Here is a 22,271-nt window from a genome sequence, read left to right as displayed (position 1 = left end):
TGACCGAAAACCACCTCTGTTACTAGTTTATAGGATTTTACATTTATCACTGCTGCCAAGAGAAAGGAAGCTTTGTGATCGTGCCCTGTCATAGTCAATTGTACAGATTAGCCAAAGGTGGTATGTAAGCATCTGGATCATACAGGAGCTCTGAATTCTGAATGGAAGGATGAGCCCTGATAATGCATAGGCTGACTGAGCAAGTGGTGGGTGATGGAGTGATAACACTGATAATCACACTGGGCAAAGGAGGAGGCTTGACTGACGATCGATATCTGGTGAACATTTTGACATTATTTATACGTGTACTGATTCCCCTTTGCTTTGTAGCTGCAGCAACTTGTGTAACTGGGCATTATTGATTATTGCAGGGATGAAGGTGTGGTTGTAGAAAGAATACTGGATTAGATGAATGAGGCCTCTGTTCTGGTACCAAATCTTCCCCTAATGAGCTCTAAAATGAATGTCAGATCACAAGTTCTCTAAGCCTTCGTTTTTGCATCTGTCACATGGGAAGGGTAATACTCATTTTACTTATTTTTGTAAAAAAATTAGTAAATTTTTTTTACTAGCCAGGTTGTTGTAAGAAAAAGTTTCATTCATCCCTTCATTAATATAACAAACACTCTGGGTCCCCACTGTGTACCAGGGCCGTAGGCCTAAGTAACAGATGAAAAAATATTTTGCAGAATTAAGAGTTTCTGAAGACTGTGAGATGTTTCATTATTTTTATTTTAAGGTAAATCAATTCTTACTTATATCCTAGTAATTGACACTTTTAAATCTCTGCCAGTCATTGAGCTATATAGTCATAGAATGTCAGTAATTTGACTAAAAGTTAAAGTTGGAATGGTCTTTAGCCATTCCCCCTCTGAGAAGATAAAAATAAAGTATTATCTTCTAATTCTTTTACTCAGACACCCTGACCACAGAACAAATTACAAATCCATCTTTTCAGTAGGCTTGCCAATCTTTGAGTTGAACACAGACCATTTTTTAAGAACATTTTAACTTCAAGCACAAGGAAAGTATTAAATTGAATAGCATTTTTTTTTACAAAATGGGATTTTAAATACAGTATTTGGAAAGATGCTTCCCCCACCAAAAAAAGGTCCTTCAATCTACATTATTATTTTTCTTTTGAAGAATCAGTCTCCTCCACCTCTCTGCTCTCAAGTGACTGTCCTCACCCACGTAATCATTTTCTTCCTAAATAGCATTTATTATCTCCCAGAAAAAAGTAAAGATTAAAAGAAATATTTTCAAGGTACATCCAAGATTTCATAGCAATATTTTGTATTCACAATGCAAGATAAATCTGACTCTTGATTTTTTTTTTTTTCGGTCTTCATATGGCATCTGAAACAGTTGTTCACATTCACACATTTATGTTTTACCATATGCATACTGTGTGCAACTCTGTTGTTTTAAAATATTTTATTGGTTTTCCTTTATATCTCAACTTTTGATGGGTGTCCTTGAGGAACTTGCATGAAAAAAATATAAATATGAATGATTCATTCATTTTGAACATATTTAACTATTTTGGGGAGACTGTGCTCCCCTACATGGAGCACACTGTCCTTAGCAGGGAGTGTGCTTTGTATTTCTGTTCTATTCACAGCTGGATGCTGGAGATGTATTAATATTGTAAACCTGTACCTTTTCTTTCCCTTGTTTACTTTAACGAGTTATTTATATGTACTAGACTGCCCTGACTTTTTGGTGATTGTGAAGGCTGGTCATTAGTTTTATGGATTTCACTTACGGGGATAGTTTAGTATGACATGGTTTAATATAAAAGGTGGTCTTCCTTTAGATTTCTGTCACAAGCAGGCGTTCCTGGGCAAATTCATCGTGCAGGGCCAGACTTGCTGGTTGTAAGGTAGAAGCTGTCCAAACTTCTCCCATTGCTTCATGGGCCTTTTCAGACCCAGCTGCTGTCATATTTTCTCAGATTTTCTAGCAGAGAGTCAATCTCTGGGTGGCCCAGAGGTTTAAGAGAAAAACGAAAAGTACTTTTTTCTTCCAAAGGGTTTAACTCTCTTTTAGAAACTTCTGAAAATCTTCAGAACATTCCAAATAGGTGTCCACCTGTTTCTCACAGTATGACTTATTGACTTATGGTGTCTCCTATTTAAGAAGCATGAATGTATCTCTAGCTGTTACCAGAACAAACAGCTATAGAATGTAATGACCCACCCCATTTCTAAAATTACTAAATTCTATCAGTGAATAGTGTATAGAAAACAGTTTGGAATTTTTTAAACTGGTCAACTTAAAAACTAGAATACCTTTCTATTTTTGTAATGTTCAAGATTTCAACAACAATGGTTTTAATGTATCACTCTTGCACTGTTATGTCTTGTGTTTTAACTGGGCAAGCTAGTGAAATATTCAATGTCGATACTCAATTCAATGTTAATACTCTTGTGTTAGAAACACCCTTTGAAAATACGTTAGAAAATACAAAATTGTTTACCTGTGATAAAGAATAAGTTTGTGATTGGAAGAATTATACTGTTTTTCTTGTACAAATAATCCTTAAAGCAGCTGTTCAGTCTCACAATGATGTTGGAAGCATATTTTATGCAGCCTAAAAACTATTTCTGTATTAGATATTTAAATGCATGAGGATAAGTTCTAATTGCTTTTTGTTTAAAACAGAAACATAGAAGAAGCATTAGCCCCAGTTTGTACAAAATGTCTGCTGCAACTGAACTCACGTTAGTTCACAACTGAAAATCATTCCAGTTTTGTAAAACTGCTGCTACTGGTTTTATCAATAAAGTCTAAGCAGATGGCTTATACGTATACATGTGAAATTTTTGTATGTCAAAAAAGATAGTTTTGCAGCATCAACATGCAAATTTTATGGGCCTGAGTGATATTACTTATTTCATTATATACAAAAACCGTTAACTCTCAAACCATACCAACTGCAGACACAGATATATTAGAACTATAAGTATGACATTTATGACCCATATAATTTATTTTGATTTTAGGGTGCTGTAGGCTTTTATGTGGAACACAGATACACATCAATGTATATCAGCTCAAAAGCTAGCTTAAAGTGTTGAATTTAAATTAAGAATATTGTGTAAAATTGGGTCGTTTGTTGAGATGTGGATGGATCTAGAGACTGTCACACAGAGTGCAGTAAGTCAGAAAGAGAAAAACAAATATCATATATTAACGCATGTATGTGGAACCTAGAAAAATGGTACAGATGAACCGGTTTTCAGGGCAGAAGTTGAGACACAGATGTAGAGAACAAACGTATGGACACCAAGGGGGGAAAGCCGTGGGGGGGTGGGGATGGTGGTGTGCTGAATTGGGTGATTGGGATTGACATGTATACACTGATGTGTATAAAATGGATGGCTAATAAGAACCTGCTGTATAAAAAAAAGAAAAAGAATATTGGGTAAGTAAGGAGCTCTATAAATGTAAAGATCACCTGAAATAACTTAATTTCATCTGAGGAGCATTCTGAGAAGGCAATATATAGGCATTCCTGTACAAATGTGTGGGTAATTACTCATCCAAGAGGCTCTCGTCCAGAGGTCTCTCCCTTCCACGTATAGACAGTTCTGATAAGTTTTCAAGGCTCCGATGCGGCAAGCTAGAAGTAGAGTGAGCAGAGCTATTATGAACAGCCACCTCCACAGCAGTAAAAACACAACTAATATCCCCAAAACAAAAAAAAAAGAAAATGGAAGAAAAAAACTATAGATGTTTCAGGGAAAATTTATTTTTACCATTTTGCATACTGTATTAGTTGAGGGAATTAATGCTACGTGTTATAACAAGCCTAAATGTCAGTGAGTTAGTATAAGAAAGGTTTATTTTCACTAAGATGTTCTTCCTCATACAGCTTGCTTTCTTAGCATCTCAGGAATTGAAGCCCATCTCAGAATCCTTAGGGCCTCTAAAGGAATATTTAGTTGGTCATACAAATAGAGGGGGAAGAAAAGGCATGAGAATCGAATCGCTTTAAGGAGCCAGGCTAAGAGGTGGCAACCTCTCCTTCTGTGTGTCCATTGGCCAGAGCTAGTCACTTGGTTCCCCTTACGTTTAAGAAGGCTGGGAATTGTTGTTTATTTGTGCATACGGAAAAATGAATCAGTTTAGTGAGAATCTTCTAGGCAGAATTTGGCACACATTTTTTTTCTTCTCTTTAAAAAAATTATCTCAAATGTTGTGGTAGTGGTGATTATTTAAGGAAGGCTTGCTAATTGCAAGCTCATTTCTTATGTTGCTGAAGTTCTTCCTAACCTGTGGTGACAGTAGAACATTACACGCTGATTAAGAATTCTACTTGTTCACGCTAGTCATCTTAGAGCATCTTAACACTGTTTAGAGCGGTTGTGGGGGGTTGCAAGTAAAGATCATTTGAGGTCACATTTCTAAAGCCACAGGGCAGAGTTTGAGCACTCAGACTGATACAGTTGAGCATTTCTACATGTGTCTGGGCACTACATATTGATACATATGTGATATTTAAAAAAAAAAACAGAAAATATATAAAATTGTAGCAAAAGCAGAAAATTGCTGAGGGAACAGATTTTTAAAGTAACTCATCTGCAGAACGAAAAACTTGACAAATTTGATTGCTGTCTTCTGACATTCCTTCAACAGAGACTTAAACATCCTTAAATGTTAAAATAATTGAGACAGCCATCTATGACTCTGATTCTTAAAGTCTTTTGTAGCAATTAAAAAATCGTAATCATCTTGAATAACATTTTATTGATGAATCAAATCACATTATATGTCTTGTAAACCTCATAGTCTCTTTACAGTTTCTCTAGGGTTTCTCCAGGGAGATTCAGAGACATGGCTCAAGAGGACTTGGGTGACAATTCAGAGCTCTGATGAATTTTAATGTGCATTCTACTACATTATACAACATCTCATCCTTTTCAGCAGACAGATAAGGAGTAGGAGACAGGATTAGCATTACTTCTGTGGTTGTCTCAAGGAGGGACAAGATTCAGTGGTGAAAAGATTAGAATTTAGATGAATTCTAAGGTGGTTAGTATGGTATTTATTTAATTTTTAAATCCAAAATTGTTTAGTGAAGGGTTTGCTCTAATCACCAGAAGAATTGAAGAATTTATAAAATTATATCTGCAGACACAGTGGGTCTAGTAAAGATTAAACTCTTATACCCATGTTCTATTTCTGGCTTTGCCACCAAGCAATTCTGCAATCTTGAGGTTACCTTGACCTTTTCCTTCATGTCTTCAAAAATCTGTTATTTTTCTTGAGGTGGTCCCTCAAGATGAAGAGGGAATTTGGCAATTATTTGGTGAGTTACATTGACAGCAGGAAAGGCAATTTCCTGGTCCATTCTAATAAGGTATACTAAAGTTGCGGTTCGTTTTGGTCAAGTTAGCTAGCTGCTTCTAAACAGATTTTTTTTTTCGCTCCATAGAGATGCAGCATGTGATGACGGAGGCTACGTTTCACCTGAGGTAGAGGAGAATTTTAAGGAAAGATGAAACAGTTCAACTCAGAGGTCTCACACCTACTTTGGAGGACACAGAAAGAAGAGAATTAGGAAAACAGATAAAGGACTTTTAGGTTATTTTCCAATGCCATTAAAATTCAGATAGTGACTTTTTTTTGTTGTAGAAATCAGTTCATGTTTTGTGTTTTTTTCCAACCAAACTCAGCCAGAGTGTTCTTTTTTTTTAATTTTTATTTTATATTGGAGTATAGTTGATTTACAATGTTGTGTTAGTTTCAGGTGTACAGATAGTGAACTTTATAAAATGGTTTGAGAAGGAAAAGAAGTTACTATATCAGTGCAACATCTCACTAAGGGAAGAAAACAGTTTTCTATGTGAGAGGCTTTTTTCCTCTCCTTCACTTAACAAAAAGTACAGCAACTAGTGGCTGCCCTCATGGCTTATGTAAGCTCACTGATAGCTGCATAGCTAAGGTGAAAACAGAAGCCTTGAACCAGGCAGGGTGGGTGCATCCATTCACATGTGCTTGTGATTCCCTTTGATGTACCAGGCACTGTGTGCTAGGAGCTGGGAATACAGTGTTAAGGCGGAACAAGCTGGAAACCTGGCGTGATGACTGTTGTGAAGTGGGATCAGTAGGATGATTTGGGAATGTAATTAGGAGCCTAATCTAGTTGGTGGGAGGCTCCGAGGGAAAGCCACTATGAAGAAGTGGTAGTTCAGCTGAGACTTGAAGGCTGAGTAGGAGTAAGCCAGGTGAAAGGGAGGCACATTAAGGAAGGAGAAACATGTGCAAAATACCTGAGACAAATGAGAACCTTCCGTATTCAAGGAAACTGAAAAAAATGGACTGTGAACAGTAAAGGAGAGCGCCTCCTGAGATGGGCTAGCCAAGAAGGCAAGGCTGACTGAGATATCAGCTCCTTTCTTCCTTGATAGTGAAAAAGAAAGAATTAGCAGTGGTGCAATTCTGGCTGTGGCTATTGCCCAGATTTGAGGTGTGCTGGTCTCAAAGCCCTCTTTCATACCTTATAGCTGAAATGTGATCATCAGATCTTCAACCCACTTATTACTTCTTCCAGACAGCTAGATGTTAGGTTACCAGCTTTTTTCTCCAGCTTTACTGAGGTATAACGGACAAAACTGTAGGATATTTAAAGCATACAACATAATGATTTAATATACATTGTGAATGGATGTCTAAAACTGAGTTTATTATTAACACGAGATTAATAATAAACACAAAGTTATCAGCTTTTAAATCTTAGGGCTAACAAACTCTTAACTCTACGTTTTGTCATAGGTGTTGAGTTGGTACTGGGTGCCTGAGGGGGCAGGGGCCCCTGAGATTTGTAGGGCCACTTTCCGTAGCCCTTTCAACCTTGCAGAATGTCTGCTATTACAGGAGTCAACATGACACTGTACAGCAGCTCTGCCCTGGCTCCAAAGACTGCAGCTTTTCTTTTAAGTTGATTCCCAGTGCTGCCTTCTTCCTTCCAGGCCCTGGCCTGAAGCTGTAGGGAAGTTGTGTATCTGCTTCTTCAATGAGATTCCCTTTCTGAGAATAGCATGGGCAAAATTTCTCTGCTACGTTTGTCATCTTCCCTTCTTTAATATCGTCCATTGGCTACCCAAATTTGCCCACTTTGACATTCTCAACATCCCCCTTCACCCAAGAACAATAACTGCATTGAACAACAACAAGAAGAAGCAATGATAAAAAATAAAAACATAGCCTGAGTGATCCAATACAGAGACAATACAAGCCTTTGGGTGAATTTATACTAAAGTGTAAATGACTGAAACATGCATATCTTCTCCAGTCTCCCTTGTGAAAAGTACATTCTCTTGCATATTTTTATTTTAAAGAAGTTTTCCTATTAGCCTGAGGTTTTAATTAGCCACTGAATCAAAGTGAAGTCCTTCTAACTGCATAAAGTATTTTAGACCACAGGATCATTTTTTTCTGAAACCTTTGGCACCAGCAGGCAGCCACGGACACTGCCAAAAGGAATTAGACTCTGGACTGATTTTCATGTATTAGTTATTTTTACCCTCTTCAAAATCTATCAACTGTTCAAACCTGCATACACAAACAGGAACATTGGGGAGAAGAGTCCCAGAGGGTGGAAGATCCCCTACTCATCCCACGTGCCTCACCTCATGTCACACACTCCTCTCTCTCTCCCCTTGCTGGGGACCTACCCCAAGGCCATCCCAGCTGGTCTCAAGGCACTGACCGAGTCCTGCTTCACAGCCGCTGGAAGTGCCAACCCACTCGCGTCCCCAAGCCCGATCCTTCCACGGGACACCCAGCTAGGGTCTACAGCGAGTGACCCTGCCGTGGGAGGCGCGGCCCCCGTCACCTGCCCAAGCCGGCGGAGCAGGGCCTGAAGCCCCGCGCGCTCAGCCAACCGCAGCTCCCCAGGCCGCTCTCCAGGACCCAACTCAGGCGAGCACAGGAGCCCCTGTTTGGGGTTATTTGTTCGCCTCCCTCCTGGTTCCTGCTCCCAAACCTTCCACCCAGCAGCCGCCGCCAGCGCACACGAACCGCAGGAAAGTTGCTCTCTAGCTGTGGAGGGGAGTCATCGCCTCCTAGCAACGCTCCTAGCAACCGGTAACATCTGCTCCCTCTGGTCCAATGCGAGCTGAGAACAGCTGCGCGCCCGCCTCGCGTCGCGAACCCTGAGCGAGAGGAGCTTCAGAGACTGGAGGGACGGACCTGCAGGAGCCAGGGCAGCCCGCCGAGCTGCAGTTGCCTCTGCTGCCACTGTCGCGCCGCCGCCGCCGTCGCTGTCGCTGTCAGCGCCCGTCTGAAGAGGGACAGCGCCTCAAAACGGGAGGGAGCACCGGATCCCGCGCCTTTATGAAACAGGTGCGTGCACCTGTCTCCTGGTGAGTGGACCCAGATCGCAAGGTACGTCTGGACTCATCCAGCCAGGTGCCCTCCTCTGAGACTCAGAAAAGACTCTTTCATTGAGGGTGTGGATAGGGACGTATTCTGGGATCCTACCCCGCCCCCAGCCATTGAAAAGTGGCTAGCTGGTGGTCCCAAAGAACATGATTTGATTTTTTTTTTTTTTTTTTTTAATCTTGGGGTTGTTCTTGCAGATTCTCCTGCCCGTCGCTGTTAGGTTTGGGCTCGGAAGTTTTCAGTCCTCCCTGTTTTCCCTTTGACTTCGCTGACTGCGTGCAGCTAGGAGGGCTGGAAGCAGTGAGCTCGCATAGAAAACCTATGGTTAAGGCGAAAAGGATAGTGTAGTCTCGACTAATTGAATCAACACGTACGGAGAGCAACATTCTTTTTAGGTCCTGCTCTGGAAAGGGTCCATTTGGCCGGGAGCAGCCAGTTCACTGTTACTCAATCTCCTGAAAAGTAACCATAGTAACTCACCTCTCTTTTGATGGGATCCTCCTCATTGGCTGCCTATCTTCCTTTGGAAAGCTCATCTCTCTAAATATAGAAGATGATGAGATCTGTAAGCATACATCCATGTTAAAAAAAAAAAAAAAGTGCAGTTAAATATGGCCCTTTAAAGAAAAACTGTCTTCAAAGAAAAAGTACTATTTGGCTATTTCAAATCTTGTGAGAAATAGTGTGTATCCCAGTGAACGATTGAGTTAGTCTGTTTTGAGTTAACTGCTGAATTGTTACTTTAGAGAGAATATTTCTTGAAATTATACAAAATCTGGCATTTAAAAACAAGTATATCTGACTCTGATTTTTTAAAAAAAAAAAATCAGTGTACTGATAATGTCCCCCAAATAATCTCCTAGTAAATAGTTGGTGAGATCTGTGATTCACTTATTTTCACATTTCTTAGGGTAGTTAAGATTCCTCATGTTCACAGTTAAATCTGGAGAACATTGAAGTAATTGTGTATGTTTGAAGGTTTATCTCTCTGGTTCAGATCAACTCCACCTCAAACATCTTAGTGTCCTCCTACTGCATGCCTTCTCCTGACTTGGTAACTAGTTCAAGTCAGTGCAGTTCTGACTCTTCCAATGTTATTTGTGTCTTGCTCCTTGTTTCAAAATCTCAGGTAGCCATTCATGAGCCCGAGGCTTTGAGAAATGCTCGCTGTGCAAAGGGGAACTCTCACCAGATTTTCTGAAGCTGTCCTAGAGATACACTTTTCAGATTGATTCAGCATTACCAGGTAATCACTAGCTTAAAAGAAATTACTGTTTAAATATGTATCCAGGGAAATAAATGCTAATGTAGCATTACCATAACTTACAAGATCAATATAAGGGATTGTTTATATAGGTGGTTGCTGGGTAGAAGTCAATAGAGGTTCTCTGTAGAAAGGACATTTGTGGGCTGGCAGATTTTCCTCTCTAAGACCCATGTGAATAGGGTGAGGTCAAATTAGGTAGCTTGGCTTGGGGAACATACCAAGCGGAAACCCTGTGAGCACATTGGTGCATGTCCGAAATGAAGGCAATGAAGAGAGCTCTCTCTGCAAAAAGAGATTGTAGTGATTTTTAAAATTTAATTTGCATTAAGATCATGGTGATAGAAACCCATGAGTGGTAAGCATTTTAAACTCCATTTTCAGAATATAATACAGTCCTATTTTTTATGTATAAAAATTTTAATGAGGGTTCAGCCCTCCAGCATTGTATAACTTTCACATGTACTGAGCTATCCATATGCAGTTCCTAGAGGTAACCAACCTAGCAAATTACAATCAAATTCATGAAAGTATACCATGCCACATTTCTTCCCTTTCCTTTCTTCCCTTTGTAAAAATAAATAATTGAACAATTTTATTCAGAAACCTATTTGAAAATTTACTCTGTTCCGGTTGTATAGTTTTTATGGATATCATGAGATTTTAAAAGTACTGGTCTATGTAGTCACTTAGTAAAATATCTGTAGTTTAATAAATTTAAGCATTAAAGATGATTGTTTGAGCCATCAAAAATGTTGGTTTCATTAGCCTTTAGCACCACCCACCCTTTTCCCTTCCTCCATTATAATTACTACATTTTATGGTGAGAAACAAATCCAAAGAGACCAGTAGGATTTACTGTCATCTGTCATGAGATGCATATAAATTTCTAGTCATGCTATCAATCTGAGGAAAGTTTGAATAAAGCAGCCACAAGTATTTGCTCATGTATATGCATTAGTCTTGTGCATTAGTAATTTATACACATCCTATCTCTGTGTAATATGCATAGAAGTTTAAAATCATTCAGTGCCCTTTAAGTTATGTGAATGAGTCTGCCCTTTCATTGAGATCACTGTCACAATCAAAAGGTCAAGTAAAAGGGGCTCTTAAATCTTAATTTTGATTCTATCATGAATGTATAATGTGCAGAATATTTACTGTGCGATTTTAATGTCCATATCTGTTTAAAGTCATTCATCAGAAAATATTATCATGGTCCTTAGTTTAAATACATAAAAATAAATCACATAAATCACTATAGTGTAAACATTTAATCCTAGAGACATTGGTAGATCCTAAGTTAGAGCATGAAAAATATTCCACCAATCTGTAATGAAGGATCTAGTCACTCTTATCAATGGGAACACCAGCTGTACTTGTACATACCATGGATTATAAAAAGGGGTGTACTTAGGTCTGTAAGACTTAGATAAGGCTGAGTTTAAGCAAGTTAAAACTGAAATCAAGTCTAATTTCAGTTTTTCATCAAATACTCTATCTGGAAGCTTTTAGGTGTTTATGAACATTCCATGTTCAGTTTTATGTCACGTTACTTTCATGGGATTTAGAAGATGCTTTGAAACATGGAGAAATGTTGAAAGGTTTGATTAAGATGCTGGGGCCCTTACCTCTACATCTGGGCTGTCCACTGCGAACTCATGCCAGCTGGCTTTAGCTGTCAAAACACCAACATCCCAACAATAGCTCTAAAGCCAAGGCGCAACCAGTTCAGATTGTTGTATCTGTAAAAGCAATATGTTTCAGAAACCCAGAAAAAGCTGAAATAAAATAGCGATTTCAGAAGCAGGGTGGCAAATTGACTATAACTGTGTAGTACTAAAACCGAGGAAGAAGTACACCTTTAGATATTGGGAGGAAGTAATCCTTGTCAACCCTCCCCACCCTCCATCTTATTTTTAATAAGGTCTGTCTAAATAGTCTTGGTACGTTGCTTTAATGTTTCCCCCTTTTAACCTAACCAATTATTTTTTAATTTTTCCTGATTAAATTTAACAGGCTAAAAACAGAGTCATCTAGTTTGCTGCAATAATTCTCAGTGGGGTGGTAGGAGGATATTAAAAAGTACTAAGGGTTTGCTAGTGTTATGTTCAGTATTGTAATATAAGTATATTTAGAAAAAATTTAAACCTTTTCTCATGTTATAAATTATAGAAAGTAAAATGCAACACAAAAATCTTCTTGGGAGGTAGAGATACAAGAGTCTTCTAAATATCAGTGATGATCAAAAGGGGTGGAGGGAGAGGTGTGAAGCTGGGAAACCCCCTCCGCAGGGGTGTAGCAGAGTTTGTGTTATTTTTTAAATGCTTATTAAAAGGGGGTGTGTGGTAATACATCAAGAAAAATTGGGGATGTTGCAGAGAGAACCAGGACTCAGGAGCCTGGAGTCTCAATTCTGTCTCCATCTGCTACCTGTTGTACTACTTTATGGCTCAGTTTCTCCATGTCTAACATGGGGGATAAGCCCATCTACTAAGTGGCATGCTTGAGTTGAACACAATACAATAATTTAATGAAGCACCTATCACTCTTTAGAATAAAGGTGCCCTGTGAATGAAGGACATTTCATCACTAGAGCAACTCCAGGTGGCGACACAAAGCAGGCACCATATGAGTGAGGGCAGAGAATTAGCCAACTCCAGAGCAAATTCTCATACAGTTGGTCCTCGATTTTCACGGATGTGGAACCCACGGATATGGAGAGTCGACTGTACTACACCAGTTTACATAAGGGACTTGAGCATCTGCAGATTTGGGTATCCGTGGGGGCCCTGGAACCAATGCCCTGATACTGAGGGACGACTGTGTATTATTAGTGAGTGAAGTTAATGGTTAGTTCCGTTTTATGTTTTTCCTCAACCCTTCTGGGATATCTAGCTAAGTGTTTTTGGTGATATACCCAAACTTGATGTTAGTATCCAAGTGGAAGACAGTGAGGGTGATACAGATGGGGTACTTTTCAAAACACCACTGCCGTGCACATGTCAGGGGTTAAAAACCCTTCTCTCTGAGCCACAGACTGGGGTACCTCAGGAAGTTAGAGCATCTCCGTAGACATAAGATATTTCTTGGAACCTCCATCTGTCAGTGTTATTGCTTTGCCAGTTTTCTTTCTGATACATTTCCACTTTCCAAGGTAAAAGGTAGAGTGAAAGGGAGCCTCAGCCTCCAAAACAAGGGATGCACTTCTGAGGGGTGGTAAATCACAGAGTTTCCCCGAGGAACCTGTTGCACTTGGTCTGTCTCATTAATAGGGCCAGCTCATGGTAGAAGTTAGGTAAGCTTCAGTGCAGCATCTAAGGCAACTTCATGATTACGTGGCTGGTCATATCCCATTTAATGATGTTGTCTTTGGTTCAGAGACCATCACCAATGGAACAAGGTAGGTGTGTGGAACTAGTGGTCTTTTATTTAATATTCCACATCTGTGCTTGGGGCTATCCACAATGCTCCTGGTTTCTTGAAAAACATTTCTAACTCTCTGGCTGTCAGTACCCCTGGAAGTTCCTAAGAAGGTTTTCCAGGAGCTGCAACTTGTCGGTAATTCTAAACTGCCAGTAGAGGCAATCATGTGCTTAGGGCGGATGATGAATCTGAAGGGACAGATTGCTTCATTGATTCAGAGCTAAAAACTGGCACTGAGTTCTGCTCCTCTAGAGCATATTATCCAGAAGGGTGCCAGACGAGAGGTTATGAGGGAGAAGACTGATGGCATATTGCTAAACATCAACAAAGCTAAAGGTCTATAGAAGGTGCAGCATTATAGCTTTGAATGTTGCACCTGCCTGCCTTCCCGCATACACTCATGGATGTTTCATGCACCCTCTGCTTAAGAAGAGAGGACAGATGTCCTCCACACAACACAGTGCTTCTGAGTAGCATACTTATATACATATATATGTGACTTCAAAAATGAGGCCACTACAGTAATAATACCTAATATTTAGTGAGCAGAAAATATGTGGATATATGACAGGCACGAAGTCCGTGCTTTTTAAACATCTCATTTAATCCACACATAACTCAATGAGTTTGATATTTGGCCTCACTTAATCGATGAGGAAACTCAGGCTCTTTGAGATTAAAGGCTTTGTCCAACATCACTAAGAAAATAAAATGAGGAACTGGGATTGGAACCAGTGCTGTAGGATAGCCCCAGCAGGTCGTGCTGAAGTGTTTGAAGCCATGCAGTGAGACTGCAGAATGTAACTAACAGTGACAGGTAGAGCAGCTCTTGAAACAAAAGTGCCCATGGCCCTTAAGGAAGGATTTTGGTAGCTTTGCCACCAGCAAAGCATTATTTAGATAGGTAGGGATATGTGCTTTTAAAGGCTCATGCCAGGCTAACACTATACAAAGAGAAATCACTGAGAGACTGGAAGCTGAGGCACGTGGTTTGTCCACATCACGGGTCAGTTGTTGATCTGAGACTAGAAGCACCTTATTTTCCCCATTGATCAAACTCTTCCTTTGTCTTTGGCTACAGATGCCCATGGCCAATAGGATGGTCTGAACTCTGTTTTTGCAGTGTGTTGATTAAAGTGTTGTGAGGCAGAAAATGAAAACCTTACCAAAATTAAGATACATTATACTCATTGCTTCCTTACCATCTCTCAGGCTTTTCACGGTCTTGGATAAAGAATGGTTTGCTATGACAGGAGTCGTTCTTTTATGATCGTCTGTACTCTCAAAGTGTTTGTAAATTAATTTGCTGATGATCTTTCTTTAATGTACTGCCTGTGGGCCGTGCACCAAATGAAATCACTTTTGTACAATAATAGGATTTCAGTTGTCTGGAGGCAGAAGCAGAAGAATAAGGGAGAGCATTTGAGCAATCATTTGTAATTACATTTGAAATGTTTATTTAAAGAAATATGTATACATTGTACTGTCAGAACTCTAATGACAGGGATGGCCATTGTGTTCTGTGACTCTTAACTTGCTGTATTGAAGTTTTAGACTAGGAAATACATTGAAGCGTTGAGGCTGGCACAGATATTTTATGTGCCCAGAGGTTAGAACATTAAAAACAATTTGAATATTCAAGCCAGCATTAGCTATTTTACTTTTAGAGATAAATTTAGGTTCAACCTCATTCGTTTTATAATTTATATACTGTTCTCAGAGCTCAGGACATGGGCTATGAAGACATAAGATCATTTTACTTTTCCTTGTCTATTTCATCAGCTTTATTTGAATAACAGGCTGGGTTGAGTTGGGCTTTTTCATTATGGGAGAATTATATAAATAGATTTACATATGTTTATTGGATCATACAGGCAAACATTTGGAACTTCAGACTAACTTTAATTAATTCTCTAAATGACTATCTGGATATTTTTAAAACAGTTGCATTTCCTTCACTCCAAATGTATGACCAATGACAATATATCCAGAAACATTTTTCTGGAGCTTTTATAGTACTTGTGCTATTTTCAACTTGACCATTTGAAATATTCTTTTGCAGTCTTTTAACTCTCTAATTATAATTGAATATCTGTGGGAGGCAGAGCGGTGGAAAGAATCTTAGGGCCAGAGCTAGGAGGCCAGGTTGGGATTTGCTTCTGGGATAGATCTGTGCTTATTGGCACTAATAAGAGCTAGGATTTGATTGAGTGCTTACTATATGCTGGGCATAATGCCAGTCACTTTCCACGAATTATGTCAGTGATCCTTTGAGACAGTATTATTTCTATCCCCACTTTACAAATGAAATATGTAAAGAGTTTATGTAATTTTCTCAAAGTCACACAGCTAAGAAGTGGTAGAGCTGGGCCACTTGCATCTGACTTCAAAACCCAAACTCTTAGCCACAAACCAAATTGGAAATCATTGAACCTTTCTGGGCCTCAGTTTCCTCATCTGTAAATCTTGTAGGCTGAACCATGTGATCAATAAATAGTTTCCAGCTTTGAATTTTTTGAGTTCTCATGCAGCCGGGAAAATAGGTGTAGGAACTTATGTTTGCCATATATTTTAGCCTCAAAGTGGCTAAAAGCATCCTCCAAAATTTGATGCTGAAAACATTGCAAATGGCTAAACAGCATGCAAGGAAGTAATTGTCAAACAGATAGCAGCTGTGAAAACTTTTCAGCATTTCAACAACCCATGGGGGTGTTTCTTAAGAACAATAAACTAAGTGGCTAAGCGTGTTGCCCATGGAGCTGAGACACAAATCTAGACCCCTGAGAAATTACTGTGTTTCCGGGGTCTAATACATTCTCTATCTTAGGATAACTGCCTGAATACAGCAGACAGAATCTTTATGAACCTCGGAGCCATTGCTATAATTTTTTGGTCTTGATGTTAAATAAAAAATCTTCTACTAGGTCATCACTTGCCTTATTTGATATTTGGTTCTCCAAGCTGCCACCTGCCCTCCCTTGTGTCATTCGTTAAAAAGTTTTTAATTGGTCATAAATGCTGTAGACATTGTGTTACTTTATAAAATAAAATGAATATATCTATACACCTCCAAATATATATATGAATATATATACACATATCTATTTCCAAATCTTTCCTCATACTTTCCTGCACTACAGTAATTCACTGAGCCTTGTTTAAAAAAAAAAAAACAAACAGTGACCTGTCCAGCTATAATGCTGATAACCGTCAGTCGTTGATACTTCTCAATGTGAACCCAGGAATTTATGTTGAAAAGTGACTTGATTCTTTCTTCACTGTTAGTTAAAGTGGAGTCTGTCTTTGCTCATAAAGCTAAAACATCTAAGCCAATGTAGCCAATGTCACAGTAACAATGACAACAATGACAAAAATCCATCAAGCCGATTGCTTGGCATTCTCATGATTAAGCAATCAGTTGATTGGCTGAGTGTTCTGTTTTTCAAATTGCTTTTGTAGTGCTTCTACTACATTTGCCTAATGCTATGACATAGAGACTCTCAGACCTGCCTTATCAGCATCACCTGGAAATTTGTGAGAAATAGAAATTCTCTGCTCCTAGCCCAGATCTACTGAATTAAAACCTCTGGGGGTGGGACAAATAGCAGTTTGTGTTTTTAGGAGAGATGATTCTGGAGAGATGATGATTCTAATGTTCACTAACTTTTGAGAACCATGGTGGCATCAGCTAGTTAAGTAGTTTAAAAAGAAATCAGTAACAATAATTAATTGTCATCATAGAACAACCCAAAGCTTCACCTAATTATTTGATTCACTCCTTTAAAAATACACCTAAGAAAATATTTACTAAAAAACAACCCCTGAGAAAACTGGGTTCAGTGATGCTTCCTTTGTTTTCATTATAAACAATTTTGTTTTCCTTTTTTCTAACTTCTGAAATCTGTGAAAACTCCATATAAACTGAAATATGCTCACTGAATTCAGAAATTGTATACCGACTTTGTTCCAATTGTGAATGATTATTACACATTTGTCTCTTTTTAGGTCAGGCACACCAGTGGTTTAACATTCTTATTTCCCTTACAAAACATGCCAACTCTAATTTAAGGCTCTCTTGGGTTTATAATCCACAGTGGTGCCAGTGAAAAATTGGAAAGCTTTAGGTGTGATTTTTTGTAGCTTTTCCTACTTGTTAAGGAAAACCACCCAGCTACAAAAAGCTGCAGGAAATGTTATACAGATGCCACCAAATGGAGGAAAAACTTAGAAGAGGCATGTTCTTAAAGAGCACATTTTTAATATTTAAAACATTTAAGATGTTAGAGGAAAACATCAAATGTCTTGACTATGAACTTATTTAACCAACACATTAATAAACTACTCATTTTGTGAATCAAATGGTGTCAACACTTAAAAATATTCAGGCGTGTGTTTAAGGGTAAAATTGTTGATGCTTACGTGTAAACTTTTTCTCTGATCTGGTCCACTGAGGTTGAATGAGTACTGAACAGGACACAATTTGTAGTATTCTAAATTCATTCAAGGCTTTCACTAGGAAGCTCCTTATGTATCTTCAGCTTTCAAGGCTGTACTTGCCTCTTTTCCGTGATATCAGCACCACCTAGCGTACATACTAAAAACTCCCTTTAAACCAAACCATCTCTTTCTGAAAATCTGCCTTCAGAACACTGTCCTTTTTTAAACAAGTCAGAATTCTCAACAATAGTATGTTAAAGGAGAGAACAAAATTTTCACTTTCAGAAATCATACCAAGGTCAAGTTTTCAAGTCAGTGTGCTATTTAAACTTTTATTTACTTATGGTTTACCTCTGTTAAGCCAGGTGTTATGAGGATGGTTATACCATGACCATATCATAGGGTTTGTCTATAGACATGCAGTTATTTCTTTAAAGTGTAATGGGGTCACCAACCATTTTACACAAATTTGGTTAACCTAGCAACATTAAATTCCTTCTGTAAATGAGGCAGTTTTACTAAAAGAATGATGAAAGGTAACATCTCTTTCCATTGCATTTTTGTGCATCGACTTCAAATGTGGGTATGTTTTGACACTAAATGGCATGAAATCAAACAGAGGATTGGTAAGTATGTACTTTATTTCAGAGGGGCTGCATAAGGAAATAAATATAATTCTCCAACCTAGAGCATCTAATTTGGGTCTGAATAGTGGCATGTGCCTGCAAACAGGCTTCTCAGCCACAGGACAATTGCCACTGACTGCTTCACTGCGTTGCTCGGGAAATGAAGAGAGAATATTAATTTCTGGGGTCACCAGTTTCTTTTCACAAGTAGAACTTATGTTATAAAATACTCTTTTGCTACAGTAATATCTAATTTTTCTCCAATTATTTTATTTTCTATAGCTTATCCAGCAAAAGTATTAACACATACGTTAACAACGTCGAAAGTAGCCTACTTTAAGAGAAAATATGCAGAAGAAGAAGATTTACATCAAGATTACCATGGGTATTTTCCAAAAGTAAGGGTTTATTTATTATTTTTTTTAAAAAATTTTTATGAGTCTTGTCGATAACAAAGGCTCTTGTTCTCATTTTTCTAAAATGTAGATTGAATGATGTATTTGCTTTCCAGCACCTGATACTGCCTGAGGACAGGACTTGCATTCTCAAACTTTCTCTAGAGAAGCTCAGATTTCTTGAAGACCCAGAAACCTACTTAAGAAGGTCTGTGTTAATTAACAATTTGCTGAGGAAGATCCATCTAGAGACGGAGAAAGAGAGCTATGAATACTTTAAAGAAGCTCCCTGTTATAAGACTGCTTATTCTGATACAAGAAAACGGCTGAAGTTTATGGTACAGGAATGCTGTTCTCAGTCTCTCTATTATGAAGAGCTGCATTCATATCATATTGTGCCTTATGCTTCGGAGAATGCCATTTATGGAATGGGCTACACTAGCAGCCACTTGGAGCAAAATTCTCAGTTGCTTATTTATAAAATGAATTAAAGTAACTGTTAAAGTCCATTGATACCTTGTTTCTAAATGCCTGAACTGTTTATAGTGAAGATGTTAACATAAGGCACTAATTATCGGTGCCCTTGAGATCAAAGATGAGATGCATGCTGAACTGATTGGAGAGAACCCTGGTTATTATTCAGCAGTCCTTACTATCAGCCAGCCAAATTGAAAATATGTCCACATATTATAAAGCGGAGAGTAAGTGCTTTAGAAGCAAAGTTTTTTTTTTTTTTAAGGTAAGGTGTGTAGGAAGGGACCTATATTAAGTTCTTACACAGATTAAAACATTTCAAGCCCCCTATTTCCAAATTCTACTACTCTTAATGGAAAGTAACAAAAAGTAACAGATTTAGATTAAACAAATAATGTCTTGTCCCCGAGGATTAAAGGTGGAACGAATTAAATTTTCTGTAAATGATGAGAGGAAGGGTAGATCCTTTCTGAAATGCTTTGGCTTGTCAAGCATTGTGCCAAATAATTGACACCATTCTCCTTTTACCATTAGTGGCAATTCAAGATGTGGCAAACCTACTGCAATTTAACTGCTGAATGTAACAACCAGAACACTCCACATCGATCCATTTTACATTATTATTGTTTTGACTTCATAGAGTTTTCTCTTTCAAAGTGAAATTTAATAAAATAGCCTTGCAGATGGGCTTTTGTCTAAGTTCTAGGGGTCAGTTAAAATTTGTGGTGGGCTTTTAGTTGAGTTTAAATTTATTTATGATGTCATTTTTATAGGCTGTGAAGCTCAGGAAAAGGGTAGGCAGGTAATATTTGATTTTAATAGGCAGGTAATTTAAAAAATCTTACCTGCAAAAACTGGTGAGAACAACAAAAATTCTACATGATGTTATTTCTTCATCTAAGAGTTCATTTAAGGCTGTCCGGATGAAACTTTGCACTGATTTTTGTATAACAGTCGACCATTCACTATTTGACAAAATGTTTCAGAATGCCTTTGGTGGTGAAGTTTAGATAAGTTCCTATATTTTGCAATTTGAAAGGTAATTATTTAACAAGTTTCATAGATTCCTGAAATTGTTTGAAATGGTTCGTGATGTTCTCTGAGGTTTGAGTGAGATGTCTGATTTCAATGTCCAGACGTACGTTCCATGGCGCAAACATCATTTAAAGAATTGTCATTAACTGATAAAACAGATTGGAAAACTAGGTGCCAAAGCTATATTCAAGAAAATACCAAAGACCCGAAGATGAGTGTTAGAGAGGCTATGATAATGAAGATAAGAATCTAAAATAAGGATTGTGCAGGGCATAGAAGAACAGTGTTAAAGGGATTTGGAATGATTTGCTTACTAATGTGCTTTCAAAGCACTCTATACATACATAATAATGATAGTCAAGGGCACGGCTTGGGCCTTCAGTGATCATATATTTTTGCAAATCTAAATATGGTGACTTGTCAACATTGTATCTTCCCTCATTGGATGCCATCTTGTAAACAAGAAGGTCTTTATCTCTTAAAGAGAATTTTGTTTTTAGTTTTGATTCACTACTTGCTCCCTCTAATGAATCATCGGGGTGATTAACATGGCTGCTTTCGGTATAAAGAATATTGGTGCCCTAATTAGCATGCATTGTTAAAGACCACATAGATATATAATTGATAAAAGTATTGGGTTTCTATTTAATTGCTCAATCAGAATTAGGAAAAATTGCTTTAGAACAAATTGGAAAATTATAATTGAGGGTAATTTTTTTTAATATACATTTATTTATTTTTGGCTGCGTTGAGTCTTTGTTGGTGCACGCGGGCTTTCTCTAGTTGCGGGGAGCGGGGACTATTCTTCGTTGCGGTGCGCAGGCTTCTCATTGTAGTGGCTTCTCTTGTTGCGGAGCACGGGTTCTAGGCACGTGGGCTTCGGTAGTTGTGGCTCGCAGGCCGTAGAGCGCAGGCTCAGTAGTTGTGGCGCACGGGCTTAGTTGCTCCGCGGCATGTGGGATCTTCCCGGACCAGGGCTCAAACCCGTATCCCCTGTATTGGCAGGCGGATTCTTAACCACTGCGCCACCAGGGAAGTCGAGGCTAGTTTTTAAGGCAATTTAGTGTGAATGGTGAGATAGCTTTGTCGTACAAATATAAATATTTTAAAAATAATTTAAGGGCAAAATTTGTCACCTAAGTTCAAAAACTTTATTTCACTGCTTATATCACACCTTATTCCTCAGAATATGTTTATTAAAATGTAGATTTCTTAAACAATGGGAATATTAATTGAATATACTCCATATTTGAGAGGATAATTATTATGTACTTTGAAAGATAGAGTTAGCTCTCTAATAGCTTAAAACTTTTTACCAAAAGGAACGTTTGGCTGGTTTAGGACAGTGTCTACAAGAAAACATGCCAGTGCTAATAGGTATGACTTACACATATACCACATATTGAAATTGTTTGAGGACAGGAATGTGTATACTTTGGGAGAGAAAAGAGAGGGAGAGAAAAAGTTTCCAAGAAAGTGTAAAATTGTAATATTTACTGTATGTCAGAAATGTTAAAGCAGGAACTCTTGGACAATGAACCCATAACAGACATAAAGTCTGTTTTATTTGGTGACATCATTAACTGAACTCTCTGAATCTTACATTCATATGTAGAGAAGGAACTGTCTTAGAAACCAGTGGTATTTGTGAATATGCTTTTTTTTTTAAGAAATATGTGTTGATTTCAAAACAGGTTATTTAGAAAATATCTTTTAGAACATTTAATTTCTTTTCCAATAAACAATTCATAGACAAGGAGTTGACTAATGTCATCTTGACTTATTAAAAAAGTACTAATTTGTATTTAAACTGTGTTAACTTGTCTGAGTTAACCAATAAGATTACTGTCATTTTACCATGGCAACCTGATATACAGGGAGACCCTATTCAGACCTGCTCTGCTGACTCCATCCTGCATGATCTATTATGGGAGATGCAAAGGTAAGAGAACAGTGACAACTTTTTTAGAACCTTGACATCCTTTCTTTGGTGACAAGAGCCATGCTTAATGTAAGAAAGATAGAATAGGAAATCTGAGTGCCTTTGGTAATGTTGATCAATCTTCTGGGTGCCCAGACAGCCTAAAGACCTGATAAAGAATAAGAAAATGAAACAGAGAGGAAAAATGAGGGTAAAAGGAAGAAAACAGGAGGGGATAGGGAAATAAGGAAAAGAATTAGTAAGTGAAAGCAAAAGTTGTTTCCTGTCGGGGGTGGGTG

At 38.2% G+C, this 22,271-nt stretch overlaps 1 long non-coding RNA gene across 1 annotated transcript; it reads left to right on the top strand.

Moving 5' to 3' along the window:
• Window positions 1-8,120: 8,120 nt before the first annotated feature.
• LOC136119332 (uncharacterized) lies at window positions 8,121-21,810 on the top strand. The gene is made up of 5 exons (XR_010655466.1): window positions 8,121-8,397; window positions 9,524-9,640; window positions 18,430-18,545; window positions 18,659-20,759; window positions 21,094-21,810. It is a non-coding gene; the product is annotated as an uncharacterized lncRNA (long non-coding RNA).
• Window positions 21,811-22,271: the final 461 nt, after the last annotated feature.

The sequence above is a fragment of the Phocoena phocoena genome, chromosome 2, assembly GCF_963924675.1.
Source record: "Phocoena phocoena chromosome 2, mPhoPho1.1, whole genome shotgun sequence".
NCBI classification, from domain to species: Eukaryota; Metazoa; Chordata; class Mammalia; order Artiodactyla; family Phocoenidae; genus Phocoena; species Phocoena phocoena.
This window is presented reverse-complemented; position numbering and strand designations above follow the sequence as displayed.